This window comes from Budorcas taxicolor, chromosome 1 (genome assembly GCF_023091745.1).
Source record: "Budorcas taxicolor isolate Tak-1 chromosome 1, Takin1.1, whole genome shotgun sequence".
Taxonomy (NCBI): domain Eukaryota; kingdom Metazoa; phylum Chordata; class Mammalia; order Artiodactyla; family Bovidae; genus Budorcas; species Budorcas taxicolor.
This window is the reverse complement of record NC_068910.1, coordinates 9,846,625-9,868,063: the sequence shown is the minus strand read 5'-3', so window position 1 is coordinate 9,868,063 and position 21,439 is coordinate 9,846,625. Positions and strand designations below refer to the sequence as shown.

General features: G+C 38.3%; 1 protein-coding gene across 1 annotated transcript in view; it reads left to right on the top strand.

Moving 5' to 3' along the window:
• RHOA (ras homolog family member A) overlaps window positions 1-21,439 on the top strand; it is a 50,416-nt gene that overhangs the window by 245 nt on the left and 28,732 nt on the right. The window contains exon 2 of the mRNA XM_052636863.1: window positions 3,854-3,932. The gene's annotated coding sequence lies outside the window, so the exon portion shown is untranslated. The remainder of the gene's footprint in view (window positions 1-3,853; window positions 3,933-21,439) is intronic.

The window sequence follows — 21,439 nt, the reverse complement described above, 5'->3', positions numbered from 1 at the left end:
CGCCCGCCGGCCGCCGCCCCGCCGCGGCCGCGCCCCACCTGCTGCTCTCGGCCGGCAGCACCAGCACCAGGACCCTGGCCCCTGACCCCGACTCCAGGCCGGGGACCCAGGCCCGGCTTCCCAAAGCGGCGGCCCCGCCCGCGCAGTCCCCGGAAGCGCGCCCCGCGGCCTCCCGCGCCCCTTCCCCCGCCCGGCCAGGCCTGCTAGAGCCCAAGCCGCCCGCCCGCGGTCCCCGTCGCTTCCTCTCTTAGGGCCGCGCCGCGCCGGGCAGGGCGGGGGCTCTGAGCCGGGCCCCACGACCCGTCGGGCAGCCGGCCCCTGTGAAGCGCGCGTGGCTGTCGGAGTTGAAATGGGAAAGAAACTCTTTACAACTCCATTTTGGCTTTTGCATTTAATATGAAACATGAATCACCGTTTTATACTGCGTGAAGTCCAGTTATGTTTTGGGTATTTTCTTTTTCAATGCAGTATTCTTTGAGATTTTGTAAGTGAAGCATAGTGTTGAAATCTTAGAGGTTAGGATTCTTCGGTATTGAAGGGAATTTTCCGGTTGAAAGGAACATTTTTTTTCATGATTTAAATTTTGTAGGATCACAATAAAGTGATAAGTTGCTTAGTCTTTAGTTGCTACCTTGATTAGGCATCAGCTAAACAGCTGTGCTTAGTTACCTATTAGATCCAGTTACAAGTTCATTAAATGGCACTATTTGCAGTCAGTTTGGTCAAAACCACGTTTAGTAGTTTATAATGGAAAATTGGCATTCTTTTTACCTGGAGTTGGTTTCACTCGTGTTTCTTAATAGTCCTGATTTAACATTTTTACCTCTGTTGGTAACTTGTTTGACTCTTTCTGTGTTTTAAGTCTTTTTAAATAAATCTTTCTTGCAGGTGTGTAATGGGATTGTATTCCTGCCAGATCTGAAGGGGGGAAAATACTTTAAAAAAAATTATTGTAAATGTTTGTGGTGAGAATTTTTCTGCCACTTAGTGTCGCACACCCAGATGTGTAATGCTTATGTACCAGTGCTTGATTGTGACTTTAGAGATGGCTCAATTTCGAGAGATGTTGTTTTGAGCATTTGGCACAAGTGGCATTGTTTGGACTGAAATACAAGATTAGTTCTTGGTTGTAAAAGATAATTAAGAAAGATCTCTTTTGATAAATTGCCTTAAGTAGTTTTTCTTTTTTTCTAGAGCACTGGTGGGTGGCTCTTGGAGACATAAAATGTGTAAGATTAAAAACAAACAAAAATATATATAACATGGAATTTGGTTTTAGTCAAAGTCTAGTCGTAGATTTATAGCCTCTGTTCTCATAAAAATCCATAATAGAGGCAAGAGGAGATTAGGAATCCACTATTTTTTTTCATTGATCAAGAATTTTAGACCTGAAAGGAATCTTCAGGACTTGTATTCCCAACCTCATTTGCAGATGGGAAGCTGAGTCCCAGAGACTTAAGTAAATTTCCCACAGTTGTATGTCTAGCCAGGTGCCAGCCAGAACTATTTTCTCTGTAAGATCTTCTCCATGTCCTCCCAAACAGCTTGCTTAGAGTCAGCTAAAATTCAGGACTTTCAGCTTATTCCAGTGCTTCTCCTTTTATGTATTGCTGTGTGTGTGTTTTAATGTATTGAGAGAATCTAAAAATTTTTCCAAGAAAAGTTCAATTCTTTAGCTTTTCCTCTCCTTTCTGTAATTTGGATGATCCTATAGCAGTTGAATGAAATAGGTAAAGGAGTATACAGGATCTCTGCCTGGTGTAGTTTCTGGGTTTAGATGTTATGACCTTTTAGAGGGACCCAGCTTCTTCCAGAGGCAGGACCAGGCTCCCCTGTTCCAAATCCAATGTAATTATGCCCTGATAGGTTCTAACAGGCAACTGTGGGCTCTTTTGACTATTGATTTGAGGTGGGATGGGGAGAAACAGCAAGTATCAAGAATACAGTTTCATATGTGTGTGGTAGTGGTTTTGCTGGAGTGTTTTTAGCCCTGATTTGTTGTCAGTTAACTCTTTTTAAAAGTTTAACCTGGGAGACTTCCCTGGTGGTTCAGAGTTAAGACTCTGCAGATCCAGTGCAGAGGGCACAGGTTCAATTCCTGGTCAGGGAATTAAGATCCTATATGTTTCATGGTGTGGGAGAAAGAAGAGTTTAACCTGGCTATGTGGGGGTGTAAGTTTTATTAGGAGAGTAAAAACATAGATGTTCAGGTGTTTCTTGTTCATAGGGTAGAGTCCAGGCAGTGACTTAAGAGGTGGGTTGCTACTTTGTTGTGGAGCTGAGAGATTTATGTTAACTTTGCCAGAAGACTGATATTTCATCGTTTAAAAGCATTAATTTGGATTTGCTGGGCTTCTATAGATAGCACCTCAGGCTGGTAGTGATAATTTTAAAAGGGATTGAACATAATCACTGGATTTTAATCACATATTTGTAGTTTAAAAGGAAATTGAAAGGAGAAAAAAGGAATTAAGGGAATTTCTTCTTCCCTTACCACTTAGTTTATACCTTTATGCACCTGGGCTGTAGAACTGTTTGCTTGCACTTTCACATTAATGTAACCAAATTTTAAACTTGTGTTAATGTATCTTCCTATAGTCTGCTCTTTGGGGACATGCTCACTGTTAAATACTTGTGAGATTAATAAATTAAAATTTTCAAGACAGTTTGAAGTTAGTAATTACTATAAAACTCCTATTTCAAGTGACTCATTTTTAATCTGTGGTGCTGTAGTATTAAATAAGGGCCTTGTATACTCGTAATTATGGTAGTCATGTGACCAAAAATCAGATAGACATCGAAGCTGCTCATTCTGGGTGTTGGTCTGAGTTTATTGGTGCTTCCTCCACATGATTTGGAATACATTTTTATAGCAAATAATCATCAAAAACATGAGATACTCTTAAATCTGAGCCAGTTTGTAGTTGATAGCAGGATGAGTTTTTAAAGAGGATGAGTAAAGTAAATGTGCTTAAGCATGTTTATAATAGCATCTTAATATTTCAGTAAAGGGAAAGAGAACGTAAGCAGCCAGTGAAATAAGTTTTCAGTGTAGTGAAGGGAAAAGTAGGAGGTAAAATGAAATTAGAGAGGTGGGCAGGGACCACATGTAGGATCTTTTAGGACATGGGAAATTTTTGGATTTTTTATTTTAATCAGGTTTTTTTTTAAATGAGGATGATTATACGATCCTACATTGAACAGTTAGAATCATTCACCAAGAGTAGGGGATATGTCTGAATCCACTCTGCTTTCAAAACAGTAAACTAATACTGATCATTTCTGACAAAAGTATCAGAAGGATTTTCATATTGTTAATGTCTTTAGCCTAATAACTTCAACCTGTGTTTTTGAAGCCATTGGCTTTTGGACAGTTGTCTTTTAGCCTGCAATGTCTCTGTAATGCCCGTATTAAAAAGGAAATGTAATTTGATAAAGCCGGTCATTCAGATGTTCATGGTAGGCTGGGTGGTAGGCATACAGGTGTTCAGTGTAAAATTCTTTTACCTGTGCTGTGTGTTTATAATGCTGTGTGTTGCATATTTATAATTTTGGAAAATTTACGTAAAATTCATCTGCTTTTGATTTTAACTTTTAAGAGGGCAGCATTATAACGTTCAGAAAATAAGGTTAATACTGTGCATTTTGTTGCATGAAGGAGGCCAAAACATTTAAAAGTTGTAACTTTCATGGTATGTCAATTAAAATTAAATTCTGCATTTATTCCTCCTCTGGATTCTGAATTACTTAAGAGATCTTTGGGCAAACCCGTTTTACATCTTGTGCTTTTTTCCCCCATGAAATGAATAGACATAATTCCTGATTTCGTTTTATTTTGTGTGTGTTTTTATAGTGCCTTTCATCTGAGAAGTTCAGGGCACTTTGTAGAACTTCTGCTATACAGGCCGTGGGTCTTGCAGCACATTTGTAAGGTATGTAAATAACTTTCATTCCTCTTTGTCCATGGAAGAGAAATTATTATGTATTACATATTAACGTAAGTTCTAGGGAAATGGAGGTGCAGTACTGTTAATGATTTTCTTTTCCACCAACCTTGAGATCTTTATCTTACTCCATAACTTTTCCCTCTGGTCTCATTTTCCTATGTGTCTCTATACGATACTCCTGTAACTTACTTTTTCTCTTCTCTTCTACCAGTATTTCTTTCTTAGTTGACAGTATATTTTCTAACCTCTTAATCTTTAAGAAGATATCTTTACCGCATTTTACACATATTTCTCTCACTTCGGTGTCACTCTCATCTAAATTCTTCTTTTTTTAATGTCTTTACGTTTTCATTTTTTCTTTAGTTCGGTCACCTTACACACATCTTACCACAGCCTGTGCTGTGGGTATGTCTGATTGTCAACAAAAAATAATTCAATTAGAGAATGAAGATTGGAGGATAATTCTTCCTCTTGCCAGAGGAGTCAGCTGTAGTACTGGTTTGAGTGGGAGCAGTGTTAATAGCAGGTGTAACAGCCCATCCTGGGGCTATTCAGATATTTTAAACTGATTACAAATAAAGGAAATAGAATCATCTAATTTAATTGATACCAAGTATCCTGATTTGGTACTATTTTGACTACCTTTTCTTGTTCTCCTTGGGTCGGAGGGAACTCCATATATGAAGAAGTGAGCTCTTAAGAGGATGGATATTCTCTTTTGGTGAGATGGGCTACCTGGCAGGGAAGTCACATAATGGTAGTGGTTTTGGTTGGCTTTGAACTTCTTAGCATGGTAAGAGGAGTGGCCAAGCTAGCTTGTCATTTTTCATTCATTGAAGAAATAGTTCCTCAATAGCTACTATGTGCCAGGTGCTGTCTTGGGACACATTTGAAGAAAACAAAGGCGATCCCTGCCCTCAGATAGTTTTTTCTTTCTTTTACATGTCTTTATTCCTAAAAACATTAACATTTTGAATCATTTCATCTGGTTTTCTCAGTATCACCAAAGAGAAAGTAGAAAGCACATCCAGGGTTAATATCACTGCCCATTTTTATTCTAGTAGGAAATACTGATGACCTGTGGCAAGAGATTAGCCAGTGCAACTGCTGGCCATAGGATGACAGCTAGATTAGCACTGCTGGCCATGATTCTCTGTTGCAGTCCCATTAGGCTTGGAATTTCTCCTTTCAGCAGATTCGAGTGATGCTTTAAAGTGGTTTGATTGATGGCCTCTTTTAAAAAAAGGACAGACTATGTATGTGTCAGGGTTTTCTCAGTTCAGTTTTTACATTATTGAGTTAAAAACAAAAGTAAGGTTATACTTTTGCTCTGTAGGTTTGCTTAAATCAGAATTTTTTTTTTTTTAACTGGAAAGGCTGATGGCCCTATAATTACAATAGAATTCTGCCAAAAATGACCTGCCTGTCTGCCTAGCTAGTTATCGATCTGTCTTTAAGCAGATTATTTAATTTATTTGAAACTCAGGACCTACATCTGTGAAATGAAGATTCTATTTTATAGGCATTTTAAATGAAATAATATGTGAAGAGCATAGTGCTCAATGCATGTTAATTTTCTCCCTTGGTGGAAATACTTGTTCTAACTCTGGTAGATTCTTCAGGTGTATTTTTCTTTTAGGATATCAGTGCATTGAATTTATATAGTGACTGTTTGCTTTCAGAATGATGAGGATTTTGATAGGAAGTTTAGTTATATGAATTTTTTTACTGCTGCCTGACTGTATAGGAGAAGCACGCGTTTGTTGTTGTGTTTTGTTTAACTGTAGGAGTTAGTATGTTGGACTAAGGTTTTACCATCATTTTTATACATGTTAACTGACATCATGAATAATAGTTTGGTAAACATGAGACCATGTTAATCACAAGTTGTCTACATTCATTCTCGGGTTGTAGTAGTGATTCTGCCTTTATCTGACGATGGAATCATTTAGTTTTACTTTTAAGCATTAGTAAATAGTAGCAGCAGAGATGGCACTCTCCAAGAAATGGACAGAAAAGTAGATCCATGGGGTGGAGATTTTTTCCTATTGTTACTTGCTGCCACTGCCTTTTGTTACTGAAGGGGTTTTGAACAATATCTAATCCATGCCAACTCATACACATTCATGTGTCTTAACTGTACCTGAAGAATCTTCAATCACAAAGCATTTATTTATCCTGTATGAACTATATGCAAACTTCATTTATCTTTCAGACTTACTCTTTAGAAGTATTATTTTCCACTAATTAAGTGTTCTTATCTTGCATCCTTACCATAGTCCCTAAGGCAGAAGTCCCTAAAACTTACAGGAAAATGTTTTGAACCACTTTGTCAATTTAATAGTAGCCCCCCCCCCCCAAAGCAGTTCCCACATTAAAAACAGATCTGTTTTTGCAAGGAGAGGGACAAATGAAGATACCTTTTTATTTTCTGAAGGTCCTAGCTGATCTAAAACACAGAGTTCCACTACTTGAAAAATTGTTTGCTTTGACTTTAAGCATGTGGTTGAAAGTTCTTCTTTTGTTATATGTACTCTGTTACTTTTACCTTATTCCCATGGCAGCTGTATCTGAGTTGGTATAGTGCAGATGAGTTGTCCTCTGGTGCCTCTTCCGTGGGCCCAGAGGGCAAATGTTGGGCCAATCTTCTGGTGTACTTTTACATAACCCTACTGTTATTCAGGTTTTGAGGCCTAAGGAAGTATGTTTAAGGTGGATATTTAATGTTATAACAATACAATTTTTTGGCTGTGAGATAATTTTATTACACGATTTGGCAGTTTTGCTGGAAATACTACAGTGTTTCTTGTGGAAAAGTTCTTTTTTGGGTGAAGTCTTTTGTTTAACTTTTAAAGTAATTCAGAAGGAACTCTGTTTATCTTTTGATAGTCTTAAGTTCAGAAAAGGAAAGCAACAAAATTTCCTAAGTAAGAGCATGGGCTCTCTGGAGAAAACTTGACAGTTAAGTACTAGCTCTTACACTCGACATGTTATGACTGGATAGAAATTATGACCCCTTTATAACTTAGTCCCTTCTCTGTAGAATGGGGATAACAGAGGGCTGTGGAGGTGCAGTAAGAGAGAACTACTTAGCCTCAGTGCCAGACAAGCAGATGCAGCTCTTTAACTTCCACTATTCAAGTTATCATTTGTGGTACCTAGTAATCACACTTTAATTTGAAAGATAATTTTATTTGGAGGGGGGAATAGCACCCTAAGAATTAATTTTGGGAGAGAGAAACACGTCTCTGTACTGAATCCCTGTTGCTTTGGAACAGTGGTTCCCAAACCTGTCTGTTCCCAAACATGAGATCCAGTTCTTAAAGCTGGAATTACTTTGGAAGGCTTTTTAAAAATCACTTTTATTGAGGTATAATTTGCATAAAATGGGCTTATTTAAATAACAGCTTAATAGGTTTTTGGTAACTACATGACAACCCACTCCAGTATTCTTGGCTGGAAAATTACGTGGACAGAGGAGCCTGGCGGGCTCAGTCCTTGGAGTCACAAGGAGTCAGCCATGACCAAGTGGCTGAGCACACATACACCTGTGTAATTGCCACCCAGTCAAGACACAGAGCATTTGTTTGGGAGGCTTTGAGATTTTCTATTTTTAACTAGTTTTTTACTTAAAAACAGTATGTATACTTGGTAGGACTATGAAATAAAAGTCAGAACTACAATGAGGTAAGACCTCACACCCATTCAGATGGCTGTGTATTTTAAAAAAGTGTTCTCAGGAATGTAAAATGATACCACCACTATGGAAGACAGTATAGAGGGCCTTAAAAAATGAAATAGAATTATCATATGACCCAGAAATGTCACTTCTGGGTTAATACCCCAAAGAATTAAAAGCAGAGTCTTTAGATATTTGTACAGCTGTGTTCACAGTAGCATTATTCATAGGAGCTGAAACAGGGAAGCAGCACAAGTGTCTACTAGCCAATGAATGGATAGGCAAACTATGGTATGTACATACAATGGAGTATTATTTAGCCTTAAAATAAAAGGAAATTCTGCAGCGTGCTACAACATAGGTGAACCTTGAGAACACTCTAACTGAAGTAAGCCAGTCACAAAAAGACAAATACTATATGATTCCACTTCCCATGAGGTACTGAGAGTAGTCAAAACCGTAGAGACAGAGTGGAATGCTGGTTGCCAAGGGCTGGGCGGGGAGCAAGAATAGTCTAGCGCCAGAGGGCAGTTAATGTGCAGTGGGTATAGTTTTAGACTACAAGATGGAGAGTTGCTGGATACACTGTGGTGATGGTTGTGCAACAGTATGACGGTATTTAATACCACTTAACTGGACACTGAAAAATGGTTAAGATAGTAAACTTTGTACAGTCCTTCTCTCAGACTTTTGGCTTCTGTTGGAGCTTTAAAGGTATTTTAGGGCAAGCGGGTTGGTAAAGTGTGGATGTTCAGTGCACAGCAGAAGTGATTGAGTTTGGAAACAACAAGCCTTTCTCACATCTCAGCCTCCCAAGGTTCTCACTTCAGAGAAAACCTTTATACCTGTTTCCTGTATATAAACCAAGTAACTTTCATATGTATCCTTCTAGTGATACCCTGTCCCTTTTTTATATACAGACTAATGCACGCCCCACTGTTATACATCTATTCTTTCCCCTTAACAATATGTCTTGGTAATTATTTGACAAGATAATTGTACAGTATAATTGAAAGTATACATTGTGGAAAATAGTTTGGCAATTCCTTAAATAGCTAAATATAGAATTACCGTGAGACCCAGCAATTCCATTCTTAGGTATATACCTGAAAGAATTGAAAACAGGTACACAATTGCTTGTACATAAATGTTCATAGCAGTACTATTCAAATAGCCAAAGAGTGGAAATAATCCAAATGTGCATCAACAGGTGAATGGGTAAACAGTGTACATACATACAATGGAATATTATTAGCTATTTTTAAAAAATGAGGCACTGATACATGCTGTGGTATGGATAAACCTTGAAAGCATTATGCTAAGTAAAAGAAACCAGACACAAAAGGCCACATATTGTATGATTTCATTTATATGAAGTGTCTAGAGTAGGTAAATCCGTAGAGACAGAAAGCAAATTGGTGGCTGCAAGGTGTTGAGGGGAGTGGAAACTAAGGAGTGACTGCTTAATGAGTATGAGATTTCTTTGGTGGTGATGGAAATAAACATGTTTTGGAATTTGATAGAATTGGTGGTTGCACAACCTGAATTATGCACTTTGAAAGTTAACTTTATACTATGTGAATTTCACCTCAACTAAAAAAATTGTTTTTTAAAATATATGTTGAGGCCTGACCCTGAAGAGTTTTCAGTTTGTTAGTTGTGGAAACTTGAGAAGAATAGTGATTTTTGTGCCAAAATGAAGCATGCCTGGCTATGCACTGTCATTGCTGGAACATCTGAGCAGGCCATGAGCAGCTTGGGGCTCTTGCTTCATTTTCCTCTGTGTGTCATTTCTCAAGTCAAGCACTGTCTTGGGGACAATGTCAGTGGGGAATTAGGTTGCACAAAGTCCAATTCTGATTCTGTGCATCTATTTAAAGTTCACCCTGAAATATTTACATTTTGAAGTCATTGATACAATGCTCCTATTAGGAAGCCAGGAGGTATGTTCTCTCCCGGTATTTCTTGGCCCCCTACCCTGCAAAGAATTTAAATCTGGGATGATTCCTTGTTGGCAGTGTTTCGGAGGCTTTGTCGTTCTCTGCTTATGTACCTTCGGCCTGCTGCTTTTGGTCTCCAAGGTCCCTTGAACTGATACTGACCCTTGGCAACTGCTTGATCAGGATGGCTGAATAATATTGATAGTACCAGGCTCAAGCTCATTCTGAGCAAATGGACAGGTGGTGGTTGGGGCCTCCTTGCCACCCGGTTTCCAGCGGAGTTCATATTCATAAATGCCTTTGCTCTCAGTTTACTTCCCCTGGTAGTTACTGGTGCTTCCAGTGTGCTCAGCACAGTCCTAGATACAGGTGAGCCAGATTGTTGGTAAAACAGATTTCTGCCCATTGCATTGAAACATAGTTTCTTCCTCTGGCTTAAGGAAGAAGTATGTGTTGTATCCATTTGTATGTGTATTTTAACAAAAAGACCAAACAGCAGTATGGAGGAGGGTACTGGAGAAGGGAGTGCTGCTTATGAAAATCTACACTTGTTTTCAGCCATGTTTATTCTTTGAAGAAAAATCTGATTCTAGTTTGGTTGTTACTTTTAGGATTATCTGAAGGAAAGCCTGTATTTTGACTTTTATTTTCAGTGTTATAGTTCTGATAGCTTTGCTTCAGGAGGGTGCATTGTAGGGCATCCTGTAAACGTTCATTTGTGTGTGTTTAAGGACAGGAAATACGGCTCATGTAGAAAACTTGAGATCCTAAACCAAGATAGTATTGTTGTGTTCTGGATAACTGAAGCTTGCATCTTTAAGCTTTACAACTTGTTTTATTCCTATAGTGAATATCTTTTTCTGTCATTGTATCTGGCCTTAAGCTTTCTTGTGTAATGAGGTCTTTGTTCCTAAAGGATTTTTAAGGTCTGTCCTTAGAGTATGTTGAATTGCGTTAGGACTCTGGCCTGGCCTGAGTGGCACTTCTCTGCCTCCCCATTTTACATTTCTGAGCCTGATTTACAGGGTTTTCTACTTCCTTGTCATAGGCTACACCTCTTTCTCACTTACGCATGCATTTTCTTAAACTACTGTGCACTTAGCTGCTGCCCAGCTAGACTTACAGAGTTGGCTAAAATAATAAGTTCATAGGGAGGATTTGAGTTTTAACACTCCTTCTATAGATAATTGCAGTTCCTGATTTTACGAGGGGTTTCTGTATTTTTAAATTACAACAACTGTGTCTTAGAAGATAGCTCACCACTGGTGTACACAGCTGATCTTTTTGTAACCACTTTCTTAAAAATTTGCATGCAGCAAATTGGTTATATAAAGTTTCTTTGTGAAATGTATTTTTTCAGATTTGTTATTTGAACACTTAATTATTACATGCTTGGGCCTGTGCTTGTCCAACAATGATGAATAAGAGATGAGATTCTTAAACTAATTGGAGTTTGGCAGGAAGAAACTTTGGAGGGGTGTGAGTGAGGTAGAGAGAAATGTTACGGATTCAGAGTACTTAAGGGGCCTGATCTAAATTGGGTCAGGGAAGGCCTGAGAGAAAGTGACTTAGCCTTAAGTATGAGGTTATCTAAGTGGGGGAAGGGTGGATGATGTACATCCAGGGGAGAGTGAAGGAAACATGGCTTAATATCCTGAATTACAGGATATTGTTTTGGCTGAGGGTGGTTGTATGCTTTGGGTTTTATAATTTTATGTTAGTGGTTTGGGAATTGAAGTTTTTTCTTATCTGCATTATGACATTTTGTACCCATATTTCATCCAAAATATTTTTTATACCTCTTGAATTGACACTACTCCTTTCCACAGAAACTAGCATTGACAAAACTTAAATTTGGGGGTAAGTTATTATGTACGCTAGGATCATTGTTCTTCATAATGAAATTCACAGGATTTTTATGAGTCTTAAGTTTTCCTTGTAAAATTTCAAGTTTAGTTTCCCAAAGACTAGACAGTTTTTGGTTTTATAAGTCATATGTACGAAAACAGTACTGATTTGTAACTTCATTAGAGAAATAATATAAAATTTCAACTGGATTACATAATTGAGGCATATGGATGCTAACAAGGTAAGTCTTATGAACTCAACTTCTAATCTGTTGTGTCCTCTGTGTTTAAAATAATGAATGCAGTACAAAGTAAAAATTAAGTCATGTCCAAAGCTGTGCTGGTATTAAATGCTTTTATTTCTTGAGTGATTGAGAGGTGGTAGAAAGCTTGCTGTAGTCATCACTGTTTCTTTTGTGCAACTAATCCCTTTGAAGAATTACAAGGTAAAATAATTTTCTCAAGTATGCTGAGTTAGTGATTTTTTTTCAAGCTGTGATTATATTCTCTGCATGGAAATTTATTCATTATCTTTCCAAAATATTGTAAAGATCTTGATCCAGCAGAAGCAGTACAGTTATTCAGTTGAATTATTTCTACTTCTCTTTCTTGGCTGGAGAACTGTTTTGTGCCTGCTTATAATGAATGTTTGGCTAATAAAAGTCTGTGTATATAATGCATTCATTGTAATCTGGTAGCATTATCTTTTTTTTTTTTTTGGTAGCATTATCTTAAAAGTCTTTGGCTCCTTATCTGCTAAAAACTATGCACAGAGGCGGACTTACTTGTCTAAGAAAACAAATTCTGTAAAAATGTGTGGTACCTAACCAAGTTATCAAAATTATTTAGGAAATTTACATTATAGAATTCAAATTGCTGTCTGGCCCTACAGTTTAGTTTAAGTCATAACTCAGCCAATCCCCTCCTCACCTAATTTAAAGCCTGTTTTGTTTTCATATCAGGAGGGGCTCAAATCTATTTCTCTGAGATAACAGCATGGTTATTGGTCATGGAAAAATCAGACTTGAGTGCATTACAAAAGGTTCTTAGAAAGTATTAAGAGGAATGTGATTGTGTGTTTATAGCAGATGGACATTGGGTTAAGGATTGTGATTGTGTGTTTATAGCAGATTGACGTTGGGTTAAGGATTTCATAATTGCCATTCAGAAAGTTATAAAAATCAGACTCATTTGATGGCAAAACCTAAACTGAACTGGTGAGAAGTTGTGTAGTCTTCATCCTACTTGGTGTGATTGTTGATTTATTTTACTGAAGAACTGTTGACCCAATGTGTGTGTTACTGAGTATTTAGCATTTGCACCATATTGCCCTTCTAAATATGAAAAATTCAAAATTTAGAAACGTCTCACCCCAAGACTTGGTTGAAGAATTGTGGGTCTGTAGTTCTTGGCAGTGAGGGAGATGCTAAGTCTTTTTCTTTAATGGGAAAGGAGAATGCAGGATGAAGTATGGTTGGGATATGCACTTTAGAAAAATAATTATTTGCTGAACTGGTAAAAGTTTCATTTTAAGAAAAATATTCCTTTCAGATCAGGCCATGTTATAAACTGTTCTTCAAATTCTGGACAGATAGAATTTGAAGGGACAGAGTTGCCGTTTGTATAAAATAAGGCCTAAATGATAATGACACACATTTATTGAACATTGACCTCTTTCCCATAAATGGAAGCTCTTTTTGTATAACATATTATTTAATCTTTATGATAGTCCTTTTTGGAAGGTTCCATTCTTTGCTTAACAGATAAGGAAATTGTAAAGGGGCACAAAGCTAGTAAGATAACTTCCAGGTAATGTAGCTCCTTTACCGCTACTGTAAATGCCTTCTTTCTACTCAGCTGCTTCCTATAACTGGAAATTAATTTCTCAAAGAACCTTTTCTTTGGCTGGTCTGTGTGGGACCTATCCATGTAGTGAATATTTCTCATTTTATGTAGTAGTCCATATATTAGATGCTGTATGCTTGTGAGACACACCCCAGATGGGACTCTGATTTTGAACCCCCCAAATAATATTTGGTCAAATAACATTGGTGAAAGTGTTTTGGGTTGGGAGGGGTGGTGGATCAAAATCACTGGAATGTGGAGAGCTTGTGTCAGCTGTCCCCTTCCTGAATCTGTGGGTGGTGGAAGGGTTAAAGTGCATGTGATTACACCTTCCTCCAACTACAGTGAATAATCAGGATTATTCATAAGGTAACATAACAGTGGAGATGCACAGTTTCCAGGCCTTTTCCCCTTCTGCTTGGAAGGACTCAATAGAATGCAAGGAGGGAATGCTTATGGGCCTTAAAACATTTACTGAATTAGGGAAATTTTCATTTTAGGGAATAAAACACCACTATATTCAAGTAACCTTGACTCTGCTTTAATTTATGGAAAAAATAAATTTCTTGTATCTTCAGTATTTTAGCTATTATTAACAAATTGTTTCTGATCCCCTATAATGAATCTCTCCATCCTGGTTGAACACTGATGCCCCCTAAAATATTACCAGAGCATTGGGCTTTTGCTAAAGGCCTTTTGCCATACCTCGTGTGGTAAGATAGACATTTAGCCCTTTTTTCTCCTTTTACGGTGTTGTTTCATACACAAATGTAGGGGCTAGCTACAGAGTTTTTATATACAGTGGTTTGTTAATTGTAAGCCTTGTTTAAAAAAAAAAGTAACTTCCTACTTGAATAAGACTTAAGACTAATTCAGGAAAGCAGGCAAGTAACTAAGAGGAAGTAAATTTGAAGGGTAATGTCTATTTTTAGTAACTTGGGCTTTTGAAAGTTTCCTTTAAAAAAGTTAGAAAATTAACCCTTTCTTATACCAACACATTTCTATCTATGAACTTAGGAAGGCTGGGTTTCTTAATTCATTTGGTGAACATACTTCTGTTCAGTGATATTTTTGACCTTGCTAGGCATTGTAGGGAATATAGAAATGAAGATGGTTATCCCTCACAGATTTGACTCCAGGCTCCTCACAGATACCAAAACTGTAGATGCTTATATCCCTTATATAAAGTGGTGTAGCATTTGTATATAACCTGTGCACATCCTTCCATATACTCTAAATCATCTCATACTCTAAATCATCTCTAGATTACTTATAATACCTAATACAGTGTAAATACTTGTCCCTTAGTTTACATGGGGATTGGTTTCAGGACCTGACCTGAATACCAAAATCTGGATACTTAAGTCCCACAGCTAGTTGCATTCAGCCAACTATAGTTCGTGTGGTGGTATCGTATTTATTGAAGAGCCAAGTATAGGTGGACTTGGGGAGTTCAAGCCTGTGTTAGCTGTAGACATAAATTCAGTGTATCACCAACTGAGCTATGAGGGAAGCACAAATTCAATGTAAATGATATATAAATAGTTGGAGGCATATGGCAAATTCAAGTTTGCTTTTTGGAACTTTCTGGATTTTTTTCCCCCCCCGAATATTTTTGATCCATAGATGAAGAACATATAGATAGAGGGGGGCTGACTGTGTAGTCTTTATTTTTTCTTTTAAACTGGAGTTTACAAATAATAGTACCCAATAGTAAAGCATTGGCTGTTATGTGCCAGGTGTTGTTTATTCTAATTAGTTTCTTGTGTTAACTGAATAATTAGTACTATCTTATGAGGGTAAGAGCCATTATTTTCCCCATTGCCAGGTGAGGAAGTAGAAGATCAGAGGAGTTGAGTAACTTACTCAAAGATTGACAGTTGCTTTGTACCCTAGGCACCTGATTTCAGAAACCTTCTCTACCAGTGCAGCGTATCAAGTGATGCAAGCTTACACAGTCACTTGGGAAACAGCTGTAAGAGTTTGAAGTTAAAGAAGAATTTGTGTTGGAGCAGCCAGGGTGTCATCTCTGGGGAGGGCGTAACTTGACCTAAAAGGAGATAAAGAGGAGTGTTATGAGTAGTATGAATCAGCCCTTGGCAGTGTTCAACTGCTTGAACACAGATAATCTTGTTTTACCTCCTTGTAGGGAAGAGAGGGTGGACAGTGTTGGTTAGCCTAGGGAAGTTAAGTGAGAGGGGAGCAATATACTTCGGTTAGATTCAATATACTTCTGTTAGATTCAGTATACAGGAAGTCAGATTCCAAGATGGAGTCTTAAACATGTGCTGTTTTGCCCCTTGCCCTTTTTGCCTAATAGGCTACCCAGACCTTTCCAAGTCAGTCAATACTAAAATTCATTAATCATTTTAAAAAACATAGTACATACATTTCATGTTGTTCAGTTGCTAAGTTGTGTCTGACTCTTTGCAACCCCATGGACTGCAGCATGCCAGACTTCCCTGTTCTTCACTGTTTCCTGGAGTTTGTTCAAACTCAAGTCCATTGAGTTGGTGATGCCATCCAACTATCTCATCCTCTGTCGCCTTCTTCTCCTGCCCTCAATATTTCCCAGCGTCAGGGTCTTTTCTGGTGAGTCGGCTCTTCCTAACAGATGGCCAAACTATTGGAGCTTCATCATCAGTCCTTACAAAGAATATTCAGGGTTGATTTCCTTTAGTATTGACTGATTTGATCTCCTTGCTCTCTCAAGAGTCTTCTCCAGCACCACAGTTCAAAAGCATCAATTCTCAGCCTTCTTTATGGTCCAACTCAAATCTGTACCTGACTACTGGAAAAACCATACATTTTATAGATTGAGACGATGCAAAAGGATGTATAGTTCCTAGAAGTAACCATTAAGAATTTCTTGTCTATTTTTGAGAGAAAGTCTGTGTATATACCAGTGTTCATTGTCCTCTGGTGAATGTTAATTGTGTCTCTCTGCCAGGTTCTGTTCTGTATATCTGTACATCTCACTAATACATGCCATCATACTAATGGCATGACTGTAAATACTTAATATCTTTATTTTCTTAAATTTAGTTTTATCTTTGAGATCAGTCATTAACAGATCTTTAATGGTTGTATAATATGCCATTGTATGGATACTTAAATCAGTCCTCAAAAGGGACACCTAAGTTGTTTCTAATCTTTTGTTAATATATTAATAATAAAGCTATTGCTGAAGTAGACATTCTTGAACATAAGTATTTACATCCCTTTGAATATATTTATGAGATACATTCTTATAAGTAGAATTGGCTGGTTCAAGCAATGTATATGCAGTTTATTATTTACTTATTTTGGCCACCCCTTGAGGTGTGCAGGATCTTAGTTCTCTGACCAGAGATCGAACCCATGTCACCTGCAGTGGAAATGTGGAGTCCTGACCACTGAACTTCCAGGGAATTCCCAGTATATGCAGTTTAAATTCTAATATTGCCAGTAACCCTAGTGAGAAGTTGCTCTCTCCATTAATATTGCCATTATTTAATAACTCCATTAATAGTGTGCTCTTTTTATGGCTTAATCCCTTTACTACTCAGATACTGAAATCCTTCAGTTCCACTGGCGTTTACAGTCCAGTGATCTTACTACCCTTTTACTGCCCTTCAATCTTCTTCACTTCCCAATTTCCTTCTCAGAGTTCATAGTTCATCAGTGTAATCACCTCCTTTTATATATTTTTAACTCATACGCTTTCTCACTTCATCTTATCTGGCAAAACCTCGGCCCTTGTTGAATCCAGCTCTTCATTTATTCTACCCTTTCACTGATTGTCAGGAGCAGGAGAAAGATATGCTGACTGGTCTCATTTTGAACTCAGGATCCATAACCTCAAAAGTGGCTCTTTCCTAAGTTAAACACTGACTAGCCATCCCATTAAGATTCCTTAGACCATTTATTTTATTTTCAGGACAATATGGCACTACCTCCTTAGCTCAGACCTGTTTCCCTTCTCCATCCTTACTGTGAACCAGTGATCTTGCCTCTTCCTTAATTGAGAAAATGGAAGCAATTAGAAGAGTCCACCACTACACCTACGTACCTACATTTGGCTGTTAGGAGCTTAGGGGCTGCTTCCTCCTCTGTCACGGTGGCGTAGTCCTTTGGGAGTCCATAGTTCATTTCCAGGATTAGCCTCTCCACTTGTGTGCTACACACTAGTCCCCTCTGATCTCCTCAGAACCCTGCTTTTAGCAGTTTTCCCCTCCCCTGCATCAGTTCTACATTCAGTCTATTGATGAGACCTTCATAGCCCACCTAGCAACCACAGAGGTGCGGGATATAGTTTTTATTGTTGGTAGCCATTTGACCAGGAAAGAAAATGACTGATTTGAGGGAAGCACACTGAGCAGGGTCTGCCACACTTGCCAGACTTTTTTTCCCACTTGCTGGCAACAGTTTTATTGAGATATAATTCACATGCCATACAGTTTACCCATTAAAGGTGTATATAAGTTGGTGTGTTTTAGTATATTCGTTTATTTGTGGAGTCAACTTTAGAACACTTTCATCACCCTGAAAAGAAACTCCTGTACTCTCCAGCTATCGTCTTCCAGTCCCCCTATCACTAGTCCCCAGCCTTAGGCAACCACATCTCTGTAGATTTGCCTGTCCTGGATGTTTCAAGTGGAACCACATAATATTTGGTCTTTAGTGACTGGCTTCCTTTATTTAGCATAAAGTTTTCAAGGTTCATCCATACTGTAACATGTGTTTTCTAACTTGAAAGAGCATTTTATCCTACCTTCCTCAGTGCTCATCTCCATCTACCACAGTGTGGCCAACGTAATCCTCACCTGTGGCCAGTTGAGAAGTTTTTACCCGTGTGCTGCTGGAGACCTGATGGCTGTGTCTGTGCCCTTTTTGCTAGTTGTATAATACGGAGCATTTCCTTGAAATGCTCTTTCTCTTGGTGCTGGTTCTATCATAGCTTTCTGACTTCTCTGCTCAAAAATCTGACTTCCTCATGTCCATCTCTTTCATGTTGCTAGCAATCTCTGTGGATAGATAGATCACTGTCTCTCCCTATTCCACACACTTGAAGGCTGTGCTGTTTTTTCCTGTAATTAGAACTTAGTCTGAGTGCCAGTCATTTTCATCAGGTTGGGAGAACATGTGCGTAGGGTTAGGAAAAAAGCAATCCAGACCCTCACCATGGTCTTCTCATTTCTACCCTCATTTCACCTCCTAGCCGTTTCTCATGCTGCTGCAAGGCTCTTTGTTAGTCACAGATCTGATGGTGCCATTCCATTGGTTTTCTCTTGTTTACAGAGTAGAAGTCAGGTTGCCATAAATGACATTCTGGATCTTTCAGTCTAACTATCACTCATCTTTCCAGCTTTTTTGTCTCCTCTCTGACTGCTTTTGTTTAAGGTCATTTGCTCAGGCTGTTCCCTCATGTTAGAAAGTATTCTTGAGCCACCACCTCTCTTCTCAGCTCCTCCCAGGGGACTAATCATCATTCTTCCAGGTCGGGGTCAGATGTTACATTTTGTGAAGCCCTCTGGCAGAATTGCTTGCCTTTCTCTCCATTTAAACCAGAGAGCATACGCTTCTTTTAAACACGTTTAGTTACTGTGTTGTTTTCTGTAGGGTGTTTTTCAATAAGTCTGCTCTCTAGCACCTACAATAGAGAATGGCCCATAGAAAACTATTGGTTTGGGTTAGACTGATCAAAGGTAAGGGAAATAAGAATTGAGACAAGGCCACTGGATCTGGCAGGGAGGTGATCACCATTGTGCTGCAGTGTAAGAGTGTAGGTACTAAAGGATGTACGAGTAACTAACTGGGGATTGGATGGGAGTGCCTTCTAGAATTTATCTTTAAATGACCCGATACTTTTTCTGTAATGTTTTCTAGAAAAATCTGTAACATGAAATTATCCTTGTAGCATGCAAAAGGCAGAACCCTGAATAAGAATCTTGTGTCTTACCAAATAGCCATGGGAGAATTGTTTAGAATCATTGTGTCTAGTAGACTTTCTGTGATGATGGATGTATTGTATATCTGCCTGTTGATACAGTAGTCATATGTGGCTGATGAGTGTTTGACATGTGGCCAGTGTGACCAAAGAAGTGAGTTTTTCGATTTAATTATAATATTTTTAAAAATTAGTCACGTGACTATGGCTGTCATGTTGGGTGTTCAAAGTGTAACAGTACCAGTTTTGGGAGTAAGTGCAAACCAAACATTCTGTCTCATATTCTTGCTTCAGGCAGTGACTCTGCTTCCCTGAACATATTTTTTCATTGTTTTTGTATTCCAGTTGACAACTATTGTTGGAGTCTTTGACTTCCTTCCTGCTTATGAATAATTTAGATATGAGAGAAGTCTTACTTAAGCATGTTGAGGAGAGCTTCACTAGTACTTCCTTTCAAAGTCGGGTTGAAGTCAAGTTTTTATTTCTCTTGTGTAGCAGCCAGTGTGGTAAATTATATGGTGGCTTTCGTTCATTCATTCAGCAAACACGTGGAGAGCCTACTAGTGTCTGGCTTGGCCTTGGTCATCTAAAAATGAATAAAACTGTCCCTGTTCTAAGTTAACTTTCAGTCAGTAGGAGGAGTCTTATTTGTGTCTGACTCTTTGCGACCCCATGGACTGTAGGCCGCCAGGTTCTTCTGTTCCTCTGTCCAAGGAATTTTCCAGGCAAGAATACTGGAATGGGGTTGCTATTTCCTACTCTAGGCGATCTTCCCAACCCAAGGGTTGAACCCACGTTGCCTTTTGTCTCCTGCAAATTGGCAGGCAGATTCTTCATCACTGTACCATCTAGGAAGCCCCTTACTTAAGTACGAATGATAAATAGGTATGAGGATATATATTATAAATATATAAAGGAGATTCTGTGGAGAAGGAAAAGGAAATAGAGGAGGAGATCAGGAAAGAAGTAACTTTGTCATCTTGAGAGGTAAATATTTGATAGAGAAGAGGTAGGGAGGCTTCTTGGGCAGAAGGAAGGTGTATACAGGACCAGAATAGGCTTTTACTGTTTACAGAATTTTATCATGGTGCAAATGTTAATGGAATAGACCTAGAGTGAATTGGACCCTTTACACCTTTAATGTCAGAAGGTTGTTGGAAAACATTGCTTCTGCAGTGCAGTCCTTAAAATCCAAGTGTGTGTCTGTGAGTGAGCTTGTGATCCAGGATTAAATTTCTGAACTTTGATCCATAAACTGATTTTTCTGTCCTGTGACCCTTCTTACCTCATTCTAGATGAAGTCCTTGTTCCGTTAACTTAATTGCTTAGTACAGCCAACTTTTTAGGAAGTTATGCGTATTAATGGTTGGTATATAAACATATATTGATGCTTACTATATTGTCATTGAAATGTCTCATGAATCCTGAAGGTACCTTAGTTCAAGCATCTTTCTACTTGCCTTAGTTCTAGATAAAGTGTAAATAAGAACCTGGCAGACTACAGTCCAAGGGGTCACAAGAGTCTGATGAGACTTAGTGACAGCATTGTTCCAGATAAACTGTAATTAAGCTATGTTTCTTAAAATCCAAATCAGTGATATTTGCAACAGTTGCTAGCTGCACTCACTTGTCACTTCGGGCTCTTTGAAGAACTGCTCAGTAACTTTTTCACTGTTAAGTAAATTTTTTACTTTGATTCCCCATTTTCCCCTTTGATTATCTCTTTCATATTAATAAACTCTGTCATATTAATAAAACTGTTCCTGAAAGAGTTTTATTTAGTTTCTCTAAGGCTGCCATTGTAACTCTTCCTTGAAATCCTGAGCCTAGGATAGGCCATATGTTTTTCCAGTCTAACTTTTGTTTGATCTATTTTTTTTTTTGTTACATGTTGCCTGTTCCAAAGTGAAACAGATTAGATTTCCTAAATCCTGACAGGAGCTGTCAGCCTGATTGCCTCTGATAGCCAGCCTGTGGTCACTATAGATAGAAAGGGAAGCCTCCTTTTCTGATGGTATGGGGAGGGAGGTGGGAGAGGGGTTCAGGATGGGGAACATATGTATACCCGTGGCAGATTCAGGTTGATGTATAGCAAAACCAATACAATATTGTAAAGTAATTAGTCTCCAATTAAATAAATTTATATTAAAAAATAAAATAAATTAAAAACTGATTTGCTTCTGTCTTCTAAATCAGTGTGAAGACTGGGGCCTACTGGTCACCTTTTTTTTTAAACACAAAACATAAAATTT